The sequence below is a fragment of the Pseudorasbora parva genome, chromosome 5, assembly GCF_024679245.1.
Source record: "Pseudorasbora parva isolate DD20220531a chromosome 5, ASM2467924v1, whole genome shotgun sequence".
Classification (NCBI taxonomy): Eukaryota; Metazoa; Chordata; class Actinopteri; order Cypriniformes; family Gobionidae; genus Pseudorasbora; species Pseudorasbora parva.
This window is the reverse complement of record NC_090176.1, coordinates 14,196,410-14,215,539: the sequence shown is the minus strand read 5'-3', so window position 1 is coordinate 14,215,539 and position 19,130 is coordinate 14,196,410. Positions and strand designations below refer to the sequence as shown.

The window sequence follows — 19,130 nt, the reverse complement described above, 5'->3', positions numbered from 1 at the left end:
ATTGTAGAAAACTTTACATTTCTCGTCTATAACCACCCACTACAGCTTATAACAATGACACAAATAAGTGCAGTTACAATAGCAAAATATGTGGGAGAGCGTTGCTTTAATGTGACGATATTATATTGCAATAGGTAGCACTTCAAAGTCAATACCAAATCAAAACTAGTTAGCAAATAATTTGTGCTTGAAATAATTTAATGACAAAATCTGGTTATGATTAGACTTAAAATAGTTACAAAATAAACGTATGAGATGATGAAAACTTATACCATTAATTGTACCCAGCATGAATATTACCTGAGAGATGGAAAGTGAGAGAGGTTTCCTTCTGAAAGAACCCGAGCAAAGAATCCCTAGCAAAACAAAGAGCCAGAGAGCAGGCCCCAAGAAGAGAGAGAGAGAGAGAGACAGAGAATAAAAGAGACAGAGCAACGGTAACAATCTTCTTTTTATTTCTTCCTTGACCATGTAACTGAAACCCCATTGTGAGTAATACAAACTGACCAATCAGACCAAACTTCCCCCACTGTACTTAAAGGGTTACTTCAGCAATTAGCATATGGCTTTGTATCAGTAGAAAGCCTGGAGTATATTTGAATGATTGTGCCCCTGGTGGGAGGCTGTGGAATAAAATTATATTGTATTTAAAAACATGAAATGAAATAAAATAAATTAAAATAGACTGACATAACATACTGTGTTTGATATGGCGATTAAAATAATGGGCAGTGGATAAGATATAAACAAATTCCTCAGGAAGTCCTTTCGTCAACGTTACGTCACCTCGCTCACTCTCATTTGGTCATGGTGGCTAGCAATAAGCAGCAGAAACGCATTTTTAGACTTTTTGAGTAACGTTACTACTAACACGGTTAAAAAAAGTAAAATTGGGAATTCTTCTCAAATAAAGTATATAAACAACAATGACGCTGACCTTGACACCGACACAAACTCTGTTCAGACATCCGCGAGGTTTGTGAGCTGGATGTTAACATGTACTCTCACCAGTCTGCTGAGGTCGGGACATGATGTTTTACCAACATGTGATTATAAATCATTATTTCTACAAATATGCGCACATGATGGACTAAGAGCCTGGCAGATGCTGGATATTGTATGTAGCCTATAAACACAAATAATAAGAATGCTTTATGAGATAATTAACCCTTTATGCAGATCAAGTAAGAGTGTGTCTGTGTAAAATCCATGGGCGTCGGAACCATTGTTTGTCGTGAGGACAAAGACCCACCCACTTTTTAAGACCAATGATATTGGACCCACTCACTTTTATCGTCTCTAATTCAAAACATCTGTTTACCTACCCCTAACCGAGAAAAACGTATTATTAAACACATGTTTGACTCTTTATTTCCACTTTTCTAATATTTTCTCCATTTTTATTAGATCCTATCTGATATGTGATGGTAAAAGGGAGTAGAGTGAGTTCAGGAAAACGCAGATTCAAACCTCTGATCGATTTGTGTCAAAACTTGATGTCATGCGTCTTACTGTACTCTAAAGCCAGGGTAAATAACTCAGTGATTTCCATAATTTTGTCTGGCGCAATCAATCGTTTAGTAAACTGCGGTAAATTTGTATGTAATGTAAATGGCATCTAACGTTACTCTAGCAAAAAAAAAAAAATTTGAGACCATCCACAGTTTTGCTTCTGAGGCCCATGGTATGATCAGATTTTAACAAGTAATTAATTTTAAACAACAATAGTCTGTGCTCTTTGACCCTACTCCAACACCTGTCTGGTCACCGACAACATAATGATGTCACACATTTTCCAACCCAACTTTCAACCCCCCTGGAATAAAACGTCCTGGTAAATGGTGCGGCTGGCGGAGCAAAGTGAGTATTTCAACTTCTCAAATTAATTCCTATGAAAGTTAAGCTTACAAAGGCATGAATGGAAAATGCGCCAGACTGTAAAATCCAACAGCTGTTCTTACTAAGACTTTTTTAGTAAACTTTACTTAATGTCCAATAATTTGTTGAACTTACTTAAAACTATTTAGTAATCTGAACTATTTGCATGCTATGCCTTTGTTACTTAGAAAACTCAAGTAAACATTACTTGACTGGTTTGAGTACCATTTTGCCAAAGGAAAAAAAAAACAGTGGGCGGGCAAAAGGTTGAGGCGGGGCAATTCTAAATAGACTGTTCCCTCATTTCCTCCACTTCTGCAGTCATCGTTCTTCTTAGTTGCATTCACTCATTTTCCAGTAACCTTGAATATTATTAAAAATACAAGTACATACTTTGGGAAAGCGACACATAAGCTGACTTCATAAATTTATGTTGATTTCCTAAAATTTCTCACCATTATGGTGATCAGTGTTCCCTTTGGTTGGGCACTTGGAACTTAATTTATATTACTATAATTATCTTCCTATTGATGCAGCAAAGCAAACCAAAATCACAGTTATCTGATTTCAAAGGAAGGGAAGTAATAAGTATATGTATGTATGTATGTATGTATGTATGTATATATATATATATATATATATATATATATATATATATATATATATATATATATATATATATATATATATATATATATATATATACAGACACACACATATGCTTATTTAAATACATCTACATCTACATCTATATATATATATATATATATATATATATATATATATATATATATATATATATATATATATATATATATATATATATATAATGCCAATTAATGACCTTTTAACATTTCATTGCTAACACTTCGGACAAACTTTTAATTGTGTTGATATAATGCATCTATATTTGTGACAATATCCAACAATTGACCATGCTTGAGTCACATATAGAGTTCAACATTCAGCATGCAAAACTCAACAATCGTAACATTATTTTTTTACACTTAATAAATAAAACCATTACAAGTTAATTTGCTGTTATTATTGGGGTTATACTGACAAAAGACAGCAAATAAAATGGTAAAATAAAGCTAAAAGTAATAAAACGGAGTTACGATTGCCCTGTGATTAATTTATCCATGCTGCAATGCACTCTGGGAGTACACTTCCTCAACTCACAGATGAATTAAGTTGACACAACTTGAATGGTTTAAGTAAGAAAAACTTGATGCAATTAAGCTTACTTAATTGAGTGTTAAGCTTACTTGAGAATTTTAAGGCAATCGGTTTGCATGGTTTTAACAAGTAAACTGGATTGCCTTTGAAGTAAAGTAAACTCAGTAATTCCAAGTTGTATGCAGAAAACATCACCTTAGCACAACTTTCATCAATGAGTTAGGAATACTCACAAAGTGTATTTTACTTGAAATGATTTAGCTGATTAAAATGGTAATTCTGAGTAGTCTATACTAAGACAAGTACATCTAAAGTAAATGATTAAGTATACGATACAAATTTGATTTAAGTTACTAGTACTCTCTTGTAAGTGCACAATACTAGACAGGCTCTTGTTAGCTCTACATACTATTCCTATTTCACTTTACTTGGTTTTTTCAAGGCAATCGGTTTGCATGCTTTTTTTAAGTAAGGTTTACTAATTGGATTTTACAGTGGCTGTTAATCTATGCCACGAGTGCAGTCGCGATTACCTCAGCTCTCATCACAAGCTCATCCATGACTGTCAATGTAATCTGACTCCTGCAGTGTTTGAACTGTGACACTCCCTCAGCTCAATCATATTATATTGAACAGACACAGTGCAGTTTTTTTAATTTAGTGTCTGTTCTCTAACTGAACTGATTTTATGAAAATGAATGCGGTCGCTGTTGGAAAGTGAAAGTGATTCAGTAGGGGACAAACAAATTCAACATAGACACACATGCAGCTTGAAATTGCTATACAATTCCAGTATTACAATTATTCCAGTTTACACAAGATACATGGCATAGAAGGCATAGCATTTACAACCTTTGTCCTAAGTGTTTCATCCAACACTTACAGTAAAGCAGTCATGTTTTTTTAACCTCTTAAGGTCCGCGTTTTAACCTCAAGGACATGGATGCACTGAAGCTCGTTTTCTTAAATTAGCTCAAAATTACTATCAACAAACTTAACATCATTAAAGAGATCTAAGACCAAAGTTCAATTTTTTTTTTTTTTACCTCTGTTTTATTCTGAAAGTCTTATAGTGACCGTAAGGTGTTAATAAAGAATAGTCTATGTGGATGTAGTAGCACAAACAACTATAATGTGTGTTCAATTAGAACAATTGTTTAGTACAATTACAAATTTGAAAATACAAACAGGATCATTGCAATTTGGATGGTTAACTATTAAACTCATTGCTATTAGGCTGCTAGCCCACTAGACAGTTAAATTAAAAGCTGAAGGCCTTGCATGAACACTGCAGTTTTCTAAATTTGCCCTTAGAAAGTAATTTCCTATTTTTTCTGAAAAAAAAAAAAAAAAAAAATAATAATAATAGTGTTACATTAATATAGTGCTTTTCTGGGTACTCAAAGTGCTTTACATATAGAAGGGGAGAATCTCTTCAACCACCACCAATGTGTAGCATCCACCTGGATGATGGAACGGCAGCCATATTGTGCCAGAACGCCCACCACACACCAGCTGATTGGTGGAGAGGAGACAGAGTGATGAAGCCAATCAGGATAGGGGGATGATTAGGAGGCCATGATGGACAGAGGCCAATGGGCAAATTTGGCCAGTATCCCGGGGTTACACCCCTACTCTTTATCGAAGGACATCCTGGGATTTTTATTGACCACAGAGGGTCAGGACCTCTCATCCGAAGGATGGTGCTCTTTTGACAGTATAGTGTCCCCATCATTATACTGGGGTGTTAGGACCCACACAGACCACAGGGTAAGCAGCACCCCCTGCTGGCCTCACTAACACCTCAACCAGCAGCAACCTAGTTTTACCAGTAACTTTTAATTCCTTTTTTACTCTTCCTTGAGTTTGGACAAGGTAGGCTCAACTTTTCACTCCATAAAGCAAACAATACATCACTATTATTAGAAATGTTCCCTTCCATCCCAGAGAGATAATCTGAATATTCTCAGATTGTACAGTAATGGGACTACTGAAGCTGTTTAAAACCTAAGTTCTGTTTCTTGCAATTCATTTAAATGGAGACTATCAAACCATTAAACAATGGAAAAAGACTTACCCATTCCTTGGTCAGAAGGTCAGCTTTAATCTATTCATGAGATCAACTGTGAAAAAAATTCCTCATTCTGATGACCGATCAAAGTAAATTTCAGAGAATTCACTGCAAGGGATCCCGGGTTTCGGCCTATGGTGGTCAGGCTGCAGGGTTGCTGAACAACTCAAGAAATGTTATCAGCAAGATTGTAGAAAACTGTTCATTTCTCGTCTATAACCACCCACTTCAGCTTATATCAATGATGGAAATAAGCACAGTTACATTAGCAAAATACAAACCCAATTCCAAAAAAGTTGGGACACTGTACAAATTTGAAAATAAAAACAGATTGCAATGATGTGGAAGTTTCAGATTACAGTATTTTATTCACACAACATAGATGACACATCAAATGTTTAAACTGAGAAAATGTATACTTTTAAGGGAAAAATAAGTAGATTTTAAATTTCATGGCATCAACAATGTTGTGACAAGGCCATGTTTACCACTGTCATCCCCTCTTCTTTTTATAACAGTCTGCAAACGTCTGGGGACTGAGGAGACAAGATTAGGAATTGAAATGTTGTTGTCAACATTCTTGTCTAATACAGGCTTCTAGTTACTCAACTGTCTTAGGACTTCTTTGTCACATCTTCCTCTTTATGATGCACCAAATATTTTCTATGGGTGAAAGATCTGGACTGCAAGCTGGCCTTTTCAGTACCCGGATCCATGATGTTTTAATTGATGCATTATGTGGTCTGGCATTGTCATGTTGGAAAATGCAAGGTCTTCCCTGAACGAGACTAGGTCTGGATGGGAGCATATGCTGTTCTAGAACTTGGATATACATTTCAGCATTGATGGTGCCTTTCCAGATGTGTAAACTGCTCATGCCACACGCACTCATGCAACCCCATACCATAGGAGATGCAGGCTTCTGAAATAAGCGCTGATAAGAACTTGGGTTGTTCTTGTTCTCTTTAGCCCGGATGACATGGCGTCCCAGTATTTAAAAAAGAACTTTACATTTTGATTAGTCTGACAACAGAACAGATTTCCACTTTGCCACAGTCCATTTTAAATGAGCCTTGGCAGAGACAAAATGCCTGCACTTCATGTTGAGATGGCTTCTTTTTTGACCTATAGAGTTTTATCTGGCAACCGCAAATAGCACGGTGGATTGTGTCAGTTTAACCAGCATATTTGTGAAATGACACCCGCAGTAGGTGGTTGAAAGTTGACCGTGGTTGCTTTTATCATGTATATGTAATTCTATATTGATTAATACTATATTCGTGATAGATTCATAATTTAGTGTAGGCATACGCCTGTAAGTAATGATGACAGTTACATATATGTTAAAGTTTTGTCCATGATTTCTGATAACAGCAAGACATTTTTAGCTAGTCAGATATCCATTAACCATAGAGCGCAATCAAATCGCTGACAGATTGATCTGGGTTTACCCAGTATAACAAGGCCAAGAAGGAGGAGAATTTTTTTTAATTATTAGTGAAGATGTCCACCCAGACTTCTGCAGCAAGTTCTGCCAAATCTGTGCTGACCTTGACTTGTTGATGATGTATGATGTATGATGGAATGCCCTGGTAGATATGAAAGTGTGATAAGTACGATTGAGTGTTTTATCCCCCCCCCCCCCATTTTCTTATGTTTCGTGTGAAGTTTCCCTTCTCTATTCAGTATCTGTTTTACCTTGTGTATTAATAACATTTTCTATTTCATTGTGTGTTAATGCATTTTGCATGCATTTATGTGAGTGAGAGGCTCTTATTATATTATATAAATTAAGTCCATTGCCCATGTAAAGTAATTTATGTATAAAATTACAACCTGACAACCTTCTGTTGCAATACTTTAGTCACAAACATTTTTACAATACAGTTTTTTTCAGTCGCTAACAAGCACTTACCCATACTTCAGATAATTTTTCTAAACTCTTAACACAGACTCACACCTACAAAACACAATTTGTCAAATGGATAATTTTATTCTCAAAAACACATTTTGTTAAATATATACTCTTCATTTCAAAATAGAACACATCTTTCTCTGCACATACTAATTTCACCAAAACACTGGAAATCTGGCACAAAATGAAATTATTCTGTCAAAGAATAACACTTGTTTTCACTTCACAAGGTACATGCAGTCAATCAAAGTACACCAGGTTTCAAAATTCTGGCTATTGTTAACATTACAAAAACTGCATAGACTTTTATGTTTCAATTTTACAGGTATTTGCATGCAAAACATGCAATCCTCCATTTTTACACTAAATTTCTTGGTTGGGAACTGTATGTCCACCTATACAGTAATGTTCACATTCAAAAGCAATTCTAGTAAAAAACAAATCAGTTTTTTTTTTCTTTACTGTTTACTACAGGAAGTACAGTAGATACACGGTATGATAAAACATACATTTTTTTACAGTATTGCTTACAGTGAACAAAATATCCATTAAACACACAAGAACATTTGGAAGAAAAAAAACAACACACACACAAAAAAAAATAAGCACAAAATTACTGTGTTTAATCTCTGCGATCTTCAGGGTTAGGCCACATGTTTTCATCAACATCACTTCTGATATTATCCAAGTCGATGCACCTGGGATAAGACCACTTGGCATGTCAGATTCACACTTGGCGATTACGAACTGTGATGTCCTTGCAGCCAGCATCTATGGCTTCAAGTAGGGACATCTGTTCATGTGGCTGATGGTCATAAACCTTCCACCTTAATGCAGAAAATAACTCCTCTATTGAGGAAAGGTGAATAGGGCTCCTTGACTCTCTCACTGATCCTCTCAAAGTGAACAGTGTAGAGCTGCTTAATCCGCACTCTGTGTTTGGATAATGCCCTCGTTATGGTTGTGAGGCTAATGCTATCGATATTGTCAAAAATCTCATGGTCCTTCACAATTCTAGTTTGAATATCTTGCAGTTTTATTGCGTTATTTTCAAGAACCATGTCTACAATGGCAAGCCCTTGATCATTATTGAGGAGCTTTCCTCTTCTCCCAGAGGGTAGAAGACGTTGTATTCTTTAGAGGGACAAAACATTCAACATATGCATTACTGTATGACCTTATTGACATATTGACATGTCATGTGAGAATAGAATTATTATCAGCTGAGATATATTATTTTTGAACTGATAGCATTGCTGAAGTGGGGTTTTTTATACTGTATCTAAGGTTTGGAATATTGTTTTTTCTATTGTGGGATGTTGTGTGTTAGCATTTGTTAATACAACAAAAACAATCCATACTTTTGTTGGGAGGTATAGCTTGTCTGTTAAGAAAATGTAAGCATTGTGGAAATGTGTTCACTAACTGCATATTGTGTGAAAACGACATGAAATGTGTGAATGGTATGGCCACAAAAGACTGATGCTGTGCTAATTGTGTTAAGAGTTTTGAAAATGTGACAACTGATTGGCCAAACGCTTGTTAGCAACTGAAATAAACTGTAATATTCTTATAAAGACACACACACACACACACACACACACACACACACACACACACACACACACACACACACACACACACACACACACACACACACACACACACACACACACACACACACACACACACACACACACACACACACACACACACACACACACACACACACATGCCGTGTTTCCATGTTTTATGGGGACTTTCCATAGGCGTAATGGATTTCATACTGTAAAAACTGTACATCCTATCCCCCTACACTGCCCCAGCCCCTAAACCTACCCATCACAGGAAACATTCTGCATTTTTACTTTCTCAAAAAACCTCCTTCTGTGTGTTATAAGATATTTTCCTCATGGGGACCCAAAAATGTCCCCACAAGGCAAGGATTTCAGATATTGCCATCTTTGTGGGGACATTTTTTCCCCATAACGTAGGGATTACCAGGCTGCACATACACACACGCACACGCACACACAGTGATAGATAGATTAGAAATATCAATAGAATGGAAGGTAAGTAAGTGTCAGTTGACTAGAAATAGTTCATAGAATGGCCGTTAATGGAGTCTAATAACTTGTTTGCAATCACGTCGTTCTGAAGACGTGCAAAATTTAGATGGAGGGCAGGAAGTGAAAAATAGAATGGATGAGCTTGAGGAAAGTCCGTAATATGCTGGATTAGAAAGCTATTTAAAGAAAATCACAACATATGTTGGACGTGATCCTTATGTTATAAAGAGGACAGATTTTTCTACTGAATTTGAAGACTTGATATAGAGAATGTGAAGCTGCCATTACGGCGTGTTGAGCTCTGGTCTTGTTTGTTTATATCGCGCTGCCTTTCTGCTAATAAGTTTAGGTTGTTTTGATTTTCTGCTTCATTGAGAATTGCCATATGAACTCACACCGTAAAATAATCACATTGCTTTTGAAAGTTCTGTATTTTGTTTGGTTTCATTAACATTACATTTTTTGAGTATGATTCTCGCTTGACTTGTGAATTAACAAAACTTGCCCAAAGCCACTTCAAAACTATTCACAAGCTTCCATGATTTTGAATAAGTTGCCATCGACTATTCAAAATGCACCTACTCTACAGATGTTTAAATCACAACTTAAAACTAAACTATTTTCTCTGGGCAGTAATTAATTATCTTTCTCGCTCCGCCTCTGCCTTTAAGTGATCTCACACCTCTTTGTGTTATGCTACATGACTTGCTGTTAATTGTTCTCTTTGATTGTATAACTTCTTTGTTGTTGTTGTCTATCTGGAGTTGTGTGTTGTACACCTGCTTTTTATTTGCTATTATGAACAGGATGACTGTCTTTTGATTGTGATTGATTGTACTCTTGTACTCCAGGCGCTATAAAAAATAAACATATTATTATTTTGGTTGTAATTTGTTGAAATAAATATTTTAAAAAAGAATACAGCATCAGTGTTTGTCCACTGAATGTGACGAAAATCGCTTCCTGCCCTCAATCTACATTTCGTGCCTGTCAGTCTGAAAAGATATAGCAGCTAACTTCAGAACAGTCTGAAAGTCTAATCCGAATTTGGTGGTTGCAGCTTTAAAGCACTAGGAATAGATTGGCTTGCTCAGTTGGGGACACAAAAATTTCAACTAAAGTTTTCAACTAAATATCCAAATAAAATTAATTACTAAATTAACTGTATCTACTTTATCAATCAATCAATCAATCAATCAATCAATCAATCAATCAATCAATCAATCAATCAATCAATCAATCAGTCGATCGATCGATCGATCGATCGATCGATCAATCAATCAATCAATCAAACAAACAACCTTATTTATATAGTGCTTTTACAATGACGGTTGTTTCAAAGCAGCTTCACAGTATTAAACAGGACAATATTGCAACAAATTTTGATTTGGCTGAACAGTCTTTCTTAATAAGTTATCAGCTTATTTTATTTATCATATATAGCGACACTGTTGGCAGGTCAGTATTATAGTTTATAGAATTAAATAAGACCTAATTGATTAATTTTATTTGCATATTTAGTTGAATAACTTAGATCATAATTTTAATGTCCCCAACTGAGCAAGCCAAAGGCGACCAAAACTCCATCAGGGCATGATGGAGAAAAATAAACCTCGGGAGAATCCAGTTTTAGGAGTGCCAGATCTCCTCAAACCGTGTTAGATTATTTTTCTGGCAACCTTACAGGACAGAAATCATATTAGATCGGAAAATTCAAAATTACTGGGTATCATGCAAGAGATGGTTTTATTGAGGATGGAACATCGTGGATGATTCCACAAGGATTCCACAAGAATATGAATATTTAAAAGATCAGAGTGGTCACGCCGGAGACGGGTTTATTGAGCATGACGGGCCGGTGAGGCAAATTCAGAGGAGACACCAAATGACACAGTCTCAGCAGACACTCCAGAATGCGTTGGTCATGTCTGGGCGCAGGTCCTCCATCCAATCCAGACACTGATCTGCCCACATTACCGCTATATGATAAATTGCAATGAGATGATAACATCACCGTTTTTTCCAGAACGACTGTACAGCCGAATCAAAATTTGTTGCAATATTTTCCTGTTTAACATTGTGAAGCTGCTTTGAAACAATCGCAATTGTAAAAGCACTATATAAATAAAGTTGACTTGACTTGACTAGATACAGTTAACGGTTTTAGTAAGAAGAATAAATATTATTCCAGTTAGTTTTATCTCTCCCAAGCCAACTTAACTAAGCAAATCATTTGTAATTGAAATAATTTAATGACAACATCTGGTTATAGTTACACTTAAAAAAGTTACAAAGTAAATGTATGAAATTATAAAAAACGTATAACATTAATTGTACCCAGCATGAATGTTAACTCAGGGATAGAAAGTGAGAGAAGGGGAGAGAGAGAGAGGATTTAGAGAGAGAAAAGAGAAAAGAGAAAGAGTCAGAGCAAAGAAGCCCTACTGAAAGGAAGAGCCAGAGTTAGTTTAGTTTTCTAAAGTAACCTCATTACTTGAAGCAACACTCATGGATGAGGTCGAACTGGAGACCATGGTAATCTTGGACTAAATTGGACATAGTAGGAGTTAAACGAAATCAGAATTGAGAGGAACAGAAACGTCCCTGGTTACGAATGTAACCTTAGTTCCCTGAGAACAGGGAACGAGACGCTGCGTCAGCTGACGCTATGGGGAACGCCTCCAGCGTGACCGGTGTCTGAGCTACTATCAAATCACAGCAATCCTATTGACCGGCGACAGCCTATGATGTCATCAAGGTGCGACCAGGAAGTATATAAGGGCGCCTTGCAAACATGACACCAGCTTCTTCGTCTGAAGGGACTGTTCGCAGGCAGGCCCCGAGGCATGGCAAAAGTGACGCAGCGTCTCGTTCCCTGTTCTCAGGGAACTAAGGTTACATTCGTAACCAGGGACGTTCCCTTTCGAAAGGGAACTCGAGCTGTGTCAGCTGACGCTATGGGGAACGATATACCCACGCCGCCATGCCGAGGGGAGTGCATGCCTACTGGCAGTGACAACTGTCAGGACAAGCAAATTCAACTGAAATGCCTGAACCACTCCCCCTCTGGTCACATTAGGCTGTCAGTGACAGCATTCCCTACGGTCATAGCCCGAGCTGTGGCCTCGGGGCACCTTCATGTACCCTACCCCGGCCGCTCAAAGGCCTGGAACCAACCTGTTCAACAGAAGGGGTTCCTTTAAGGGAATGTGGCTAGGGGACCCGAGGGCGCCCCAGCCAGTCACTATTCGGGAAGAACTTCACCGAATGCCACCAGGGAGGCTTGACCTGGCGTCACTATGCGGGACGCTTCCGTCTGCCAGCCCAGTCTGTTAACAACAGAGCCTCTGGAAACTCGCCTCTGGAGAGGCATCAAGCTGAGGGACTGCGAACTGGCAGTGTCCGCCTCAGGCCGGAACTCAGAGACGGGCTATCCTGGAGAACAGCGCTCAGCGTAGTGCTTTCCCACCCTTGCTAGCGAGGGGAGTCAGCTGCTCGATCCTAGGATCTACCGAGCACATACATTACAGGGGTGCTCAGGAGGCCTGAGAAGGCCTACAGGCTGATCTCACAGGGAGGCCCCGAGGGGCCTACGACCAACTGACCAGGCCCAGGCGGCCGTAAGCTCACAGACAACCCTCCTAAGAGGGGAGCTCTTAAGCCTGCCTGGTAGGTACCATGCTGTAGGCAACCTATGCAAGTCCCTGTCCTGTAAGGACCGCATAGCAGCAGTGTAAACTCGTCGTGCTAGAGTATGCGCCCGCCATCAGGTGCTGCCGGCTAGGACCGAAGCCTGATGGCAGGAACCACTAGCTGTCAGCTTGAGCCAGTTATGTGTCTCCGTCCAAGGAACTCATTTCCCCTGGGAGGCCCCGCAGGGCCTACTACTTGCCAGGCTACTCGTAGCCGGCACTGAGACCAGGGAACGACCTCAGGGAGGCCTGGTGAGACCTGCTACCTGATAGCAGATCATGCTAGCCGCCCTGGCTAGCAACCATGCTCACTGTCATAGGAACCGGGAACCGGGGCTCACCCTCCGGGAGGCCTAGTGAGGCCTAATCCCTGTCACCCAGTGGCCGAGGCCCTGGACCACCCCCTCAGGGGAAGCCAGATGAGGCCTGCTGCAACCCAGCAGGCCCTCCGGGAGGCCTGGTGAGGCCTGCTACCTGCCATCTGGTGACTGGAGCCCAGGAACTGTTATCCAGCGCTAGTTCCCTGGAGTACCCCCTCAGGGGAAGCCAGATGAGGCCTGCTGCATCCCAGCAGGCCCTCAGGGAGGACCCGCGAGGCCTACTACCTATCATCCAGTGACTGAAGCCCAGGAACGACCCCTTGGGGGAAGCCAGACGAGGCTTACTGCTACCACAGCAGGCCCTCAGGGAGGCCTGGTGAGGCCTACTACCTGCCGTCTAACACCTGAAGCACGGGAATACCCCCTCAAGGGAAGCCCGGCAAGGCCTGCTGGACCCCAGCAGGCCCTCAGGGAGGCCTAGGGAGGCCTACTAACTGGGCTTGTAGCCATGCCAGCGACGAATGCTCGCTGGCAGGTCGGATGAATGCTGGCCGCTCCAAGTCGGGCTGACAGTGGCTGTCTGCTTGGCTGACGAAGACCTAGACATCCAGTTACCACCTGGGGAATCACCCCAGGGAGGCCATGATGGTCCTGCTTGTCGACGAGGTACTGCTGAAGCCGACATCGTCGGGGATATTCCTCCCAGGCGCACATTGGCCCGATGTCGCGACTCACCCGCAAGGAGGCCTGCTGAGGCCTCCTGCTCAGAGTCCACTGCCAGGACTGCCCAAGCTGGCTGCTCACAGCCAGCTGGTAGCCCATGCCCCTCCCGGGGCTGGCTTCATCCCGGAGGCTCACGGGGTCCTCCATGCGATGACGCAGTCCCATCCGGCAGTGCCTACAGACATAGCCTAAACACATTGCCAAAAGCAGTGTACTCAGCAGAAAGTACCTAGACCCTCAAAGCGAGGGGAGTACAACTTACGTCACCTGCGTCAGGGCAGCCGCTCTTCCTTCATGCAGCGGCCTACCGTTCACGCTAGGGCGTCAGCCATGGCAATGCTTCGGCTTCCAGGGGAGCATCCGACCGAACCATTACGAAGTACGCAGGTTGCGAGTACAGCTCAACCCGAGCCCTAAAAGGTGGAGCAGAAGACACAGAGCAGAGGGCAACAAATATTCACAAATATGCTACCCACCGGCCCAACATCCTCCAGGATGGGGCCAGGGGCCGCCAGAAGGTGGCAGCCACAACAAGCTCTGGAAAGCGGGGTTTTCGCAAAACTAGCCCACCTGCGTACAAGCGTGGGACACCAAACCCCGCCCCACGACCACTGGCTAAGTCGCTGTTCATTCTGCTTCACACCAACCTGCATTACTAAAAACCCCAAAACGCAGAGAAGGGGGCGGGCCTTGGCCGGACGACTCTAATGTAAGAGGAGGCTGACTAGGGATGCGAAAGAAAATGCCCTGCAATATTCAAACCGAGGGCCTCGGGCGATAATTACTTTCCTTCTTTGGAAAGAAATGCCCCCCATCCCGCAAAAGCCTAGGCCAACCGATGCAGTGGCCCGGAGAGGGCCAGCCTACATAAGAGTATTATACGCGGCTCGGGGGAGCGAAACAACCTCAATAATACTCCGTCCAAGCCCTGCGAGGCTAGACATAAATCTGTAGTTCGTGCGTAAGCCTAAACTCACCCTCCCGTCTATGAAATTCCACGAGGGGCAACGTTGACCGCTTTACCCTGGGGTGGCTAAGAGCTTCCTGTTTGACTAGGAGAGCACACTCACCTAAAACAACAGCCCATTCCTACAGGAATGAGCGGTTGCCTCAATACTGCTTCATCACACAGAGAGAAGGCAAAAAAACTGTTCGCACAGCTGTACATACAATGGCGGCTATTCTCTCCTAGCAAAGCTAGCTCTAGACATACCACATAACGGCATCTTAAAAATCGTTCTAGCCACCGGCCAGGGGAACTACAGGGCCCTATGGTGTCCTCCATCGATACCGTGATCCCCAAACCCTTGGCGGGGAGCATGAAGTCTCACACAACATAAATAATAAATGTTTCCCTCGCAAGGGGGACTTACCAGCTCGCCTCCTGCGCGACGATATCCACACATAAGTTTTACTCACAGTATGCATGTTTAGGAGCGCAACCGCCTGAGGGTGCACTTCTCACAGCCCAGCCAGGCGGGGTCTAGAGTATCATCGTCATGGCCCCCCTCAGGGCCGGATGTAAGAAGCGCCTGGGGAGAAAATGAAGAAGAGCAGTAAATGAGATGTAATTTTTAACTCACCCACCTAAGGGAGAGATATTTCATTCACGCCAACAGCGTTGTGATACTATTCCTCTTATGTGGGAGTCCGCCTCTCTGCGCCCCGCCCTTAACCGCGGGGAGCATGAGAGGCGATGTTGGCACTCAGGCCCCGTCACTGGTCCGTATACCGTGACGCCTCCCGCCTGCCTGGGACCCGGATCTCAGCGGTGTGCGGGTCCTCGGACACCACCACCCGCGCTTCTGTGACACTGGCCCTCAGGCCCTGCTATCGCTGATATGGCGCACAGCTGCGCCGCGGGTCAGGGTATTTTCCCTGATTGAGATCCCTCAGCAGGTCTTCCCAGTATACTTGCAACACCGACACGGCGTAAAAGTAGCACCAGGCTGACCCGCTGCCGTGTATGCCCCGCCATCTAAACCTCTTGAAACATAGTTGAAAGAAGCTCAGATGGCAGGGTTGGAGCTAGAACACATACCCATATCCACCCATCCTCCAAACATCAGCATTTAACACCCGCTGATGTCCGTGAATACACTGAATATGGGTTCTTCCATACCCTCACGATCTCAGTCAGGAGATCAGGAAGGAATGGAAAAGCTCAACTGAGCCGACGGTTTTATGGCCGGGGAGAAATCGATCGTTCCATTTAAACGAGCGATCTCTCCTTTAATGCGCCCACATGACGGCCGCAGCCTGCATGCAGCGCGCTCATAACAGCCATCGGCTCAGCATACACAGTCAGGATGGCTGAGAAATTAATTTCCCTTCTCACCAGCCATCCCTACGAGCATTCGTGATTAGTCTCGTCAGTCGCTAGATCGCCGGAGGGAAACATCCCCTCGCGGCGATCGGCGACCCCATCCGAGGGAATGTGACGCGCATCCGCGCTCAGCCTCAGCGTGAGCGGGGATCACATCACTAATCTCAGATGCAAAAACGCTCTTCCCTCAGGAAGAGCGCTAGACTCGGATTGAAAACTTCGCTCACATTACACACAATCGAACAAATGACTCCACAAGAGCTTGACTGTGCATGCTCTTAATCCCAGGCAGAAAATAAATGAATCTGGATTACCTTTGATTTGAAGCATTCAGACAAAAAACAGTCCCTGAAGACGAAGATGCTGGTGTCATGTTTGCAAGGCGCCCTTATATACTTCCTGGTCGCACCTTGATGACATCATAGGCTGTCGCCGGTCAATAGGATTGCTGTGGTTTGATAGTAGCTCAGACACCGGTCACGCTGGAGGCGTTCCCCATAGCGTCAGCTGACGCAGCTCGAGTTCCCTTTCGAAAGGGAACTAATATTCACTGGATGGTCCTATACCTTTTCACCGCTAGATGGGGGAAAATATCAAACAGTGTAGCTTTAAGGTGTGACACACATTTGGCCTACATGCCTTCACCATTTCTTTGTCTTTAGGAATTCCAAATGGCCCTTCTGGTAAGAGAAATAGGGGTTGAAAATAGGATGCCAAATGTCTTTGTTCAATTTTAAATATCAAATGATTATTTTCAATCCTACACCTTTTAATCTCTCCTGAGAAGAAGGGAGTTGCAAATTGGCACCTTTCAGATCCTGTGTTTTGATTGGCTGATGCTGTCAATGTGGTATGGCCCTTCTCTGACATGAAGTTAATTTGCATAGTTTAAAGTTCATGTTTAGAACAATATCTGTTTTCCCCATGCATAATTCCCTTTCCAAACCCTATTGAGCTGTAAACATATCCAAACATCATTGGGTTATGTTGAACTTTTACCTATGCATTCATGTATACCTTACAGTTTTGTTTTTTTCAATCGCTAGCAAGCACTTACCTATACTTCAGATAATTTTTCTAAACTCTTAACACAGACTCACACCTACAAAACACAATTGGCCAAATGGATAATTTACTTCTCCAAAACACATTTTGTTAAATATATACTAACTCTTCATTTCAAAACAGAACACATATTTCTCTGCACACACTAATTTCACCAAAACACTGGAAATCTGACTCAAAATGAAATTATTGTGTCATAGAAATAACACTTGTTTTCACTTCACAAGGCACATGCAGTCAATCAAAGTATAACGGTTTTCCAAATACTGGCTTTTGTTAACATTACGTATTTGCATGCAAAAACATTTTTTGCATGCAAAAACTAAATTTCTTGGTTGGGAACTGTATGTCCACATGTACAGTAATGTACACATTCAAAAGCATTACAGTAAAAAGCAAAATAGTTTTTTCCCTTTACTATTTACTACAGGAGGTACAGTAGAAACACGGTATGAACAGAATACGTTTTACAGTATTGCAAAATTACTGTATCTAATCTCTGCGATCTTCAGGGTTAGGCCATATGTTTTCATCAACATCACATCTGATATTATCCAAGGTGATGCACCTGGGATAAAACCACTTGGTATGTCCACCCTGCACCTCTCACTGTGCATCTCTCACCTCTCACTGCTCCTGCATTTCTCACTGCTCCTGCATCTCTCACTGCTCCTGCACCTATCACTGCATCTCTCACTGCCCCTGCATCTCTCACTGCATCTTTCACTGCTCCTGCACCTCTCACTGCATCTCTCACTGCTCTTGCACCTCTCACTGCATCTCTCACTGCTCCTGCACCTCTCACTGCATCTCTCACTGCTCCTGCACCTCTCACTGCACCTCTCACTGCTCCTGTACCTCTCACTGCATCTCTCACTGCTCCTGTACCTCTCACTGTATATCTCACTGCTCCTGCACCTCTCACTGCATCTCTCACTGCTCCTGCACCTCTCACTGCTCCTGTACCTCTCCCTGCATCTCTCACTACTCCTGCACCTCTCACTGCTCCTGTACCTCTCCCTGCATCTCTCACTGCTCCTGCACCTCTCCCTGCATCTCTCACTGCTCCTGCACCTCTCACTGCACCTCTCACTGCTCCTGTACCTCTCACTGCATCTCTCACTGCTCCTGCACCTCTCCCTGCATCTCTCACTACTCCTGCACCTCTCACTGCATCTCTCACTGCTCCTGCACCTCTCACTGCATCTCTCACTGCTTCTGTATCTCTCACTGCATCTCTCACTGCTCCTGCACCTCTCACTGCATCTCTCACTGCTCCTGCACCTCTCCCTGCATCTCTCACTACTCCTGCACCTCTCACTGCATCTCTCACTGCTCCTGCACCTCTCACTGCATCTCTCACTGCTTCTGTATCTCTCACTGCATCTCTCACTGCTTCTGTATCTCTCACTGCATCTCTCACTGCTCCTGCACCTCTCACTGCATCTCTCACTGCTCCTGTACCTCTCACTGCTCCTGTACCTCTCACTGCATCTCTCACTGCTCCAGCACCTCTCTCTGCACCTCTCACTGCTCCTGTACCTCTCACTGCATCTCTCACTTCTCCTACACCTCTCACTGCATCTCTCACTGCTCCTGCACCTCTCACTGCTCCTGCACCTCTCACTGCATCTCTTACTGCTCCTGCACCTATCACTGCTCCTGTACCTCTCACTGCATCTCTCACTGCTCCTGCACCTATCACTGCTCCTGTACCTCTCACTGCACCTCTCACTGCTCCTGCACCTCTCACTGCTCCCTGCTCACTGTTTATAAAGTTCTGTTAAAGGAAATTGACAACATTTTCTCCATTTTGTGTAGGAGATCCACGATTTGTGACTTCAAGCCACATGGCAAAATCAGTTTGTTGAGTCTAAGTCCATATTCATTCA

General features: G+C 42.3%; 1 protein-coding gene across 1 annotated transcript in view; it reads left to right on the top strand.

The window, feature by feature from the left end:
* Positions 1-19,130, top strand: part of LOC137075086 (activin receptor type-1C) — a 147,115-nt gene that overhangs the window by 77,211 nt on the left and 50,774 nt on the right. The gene's annotated exons all lie outside the window — the stretch shown is intronic.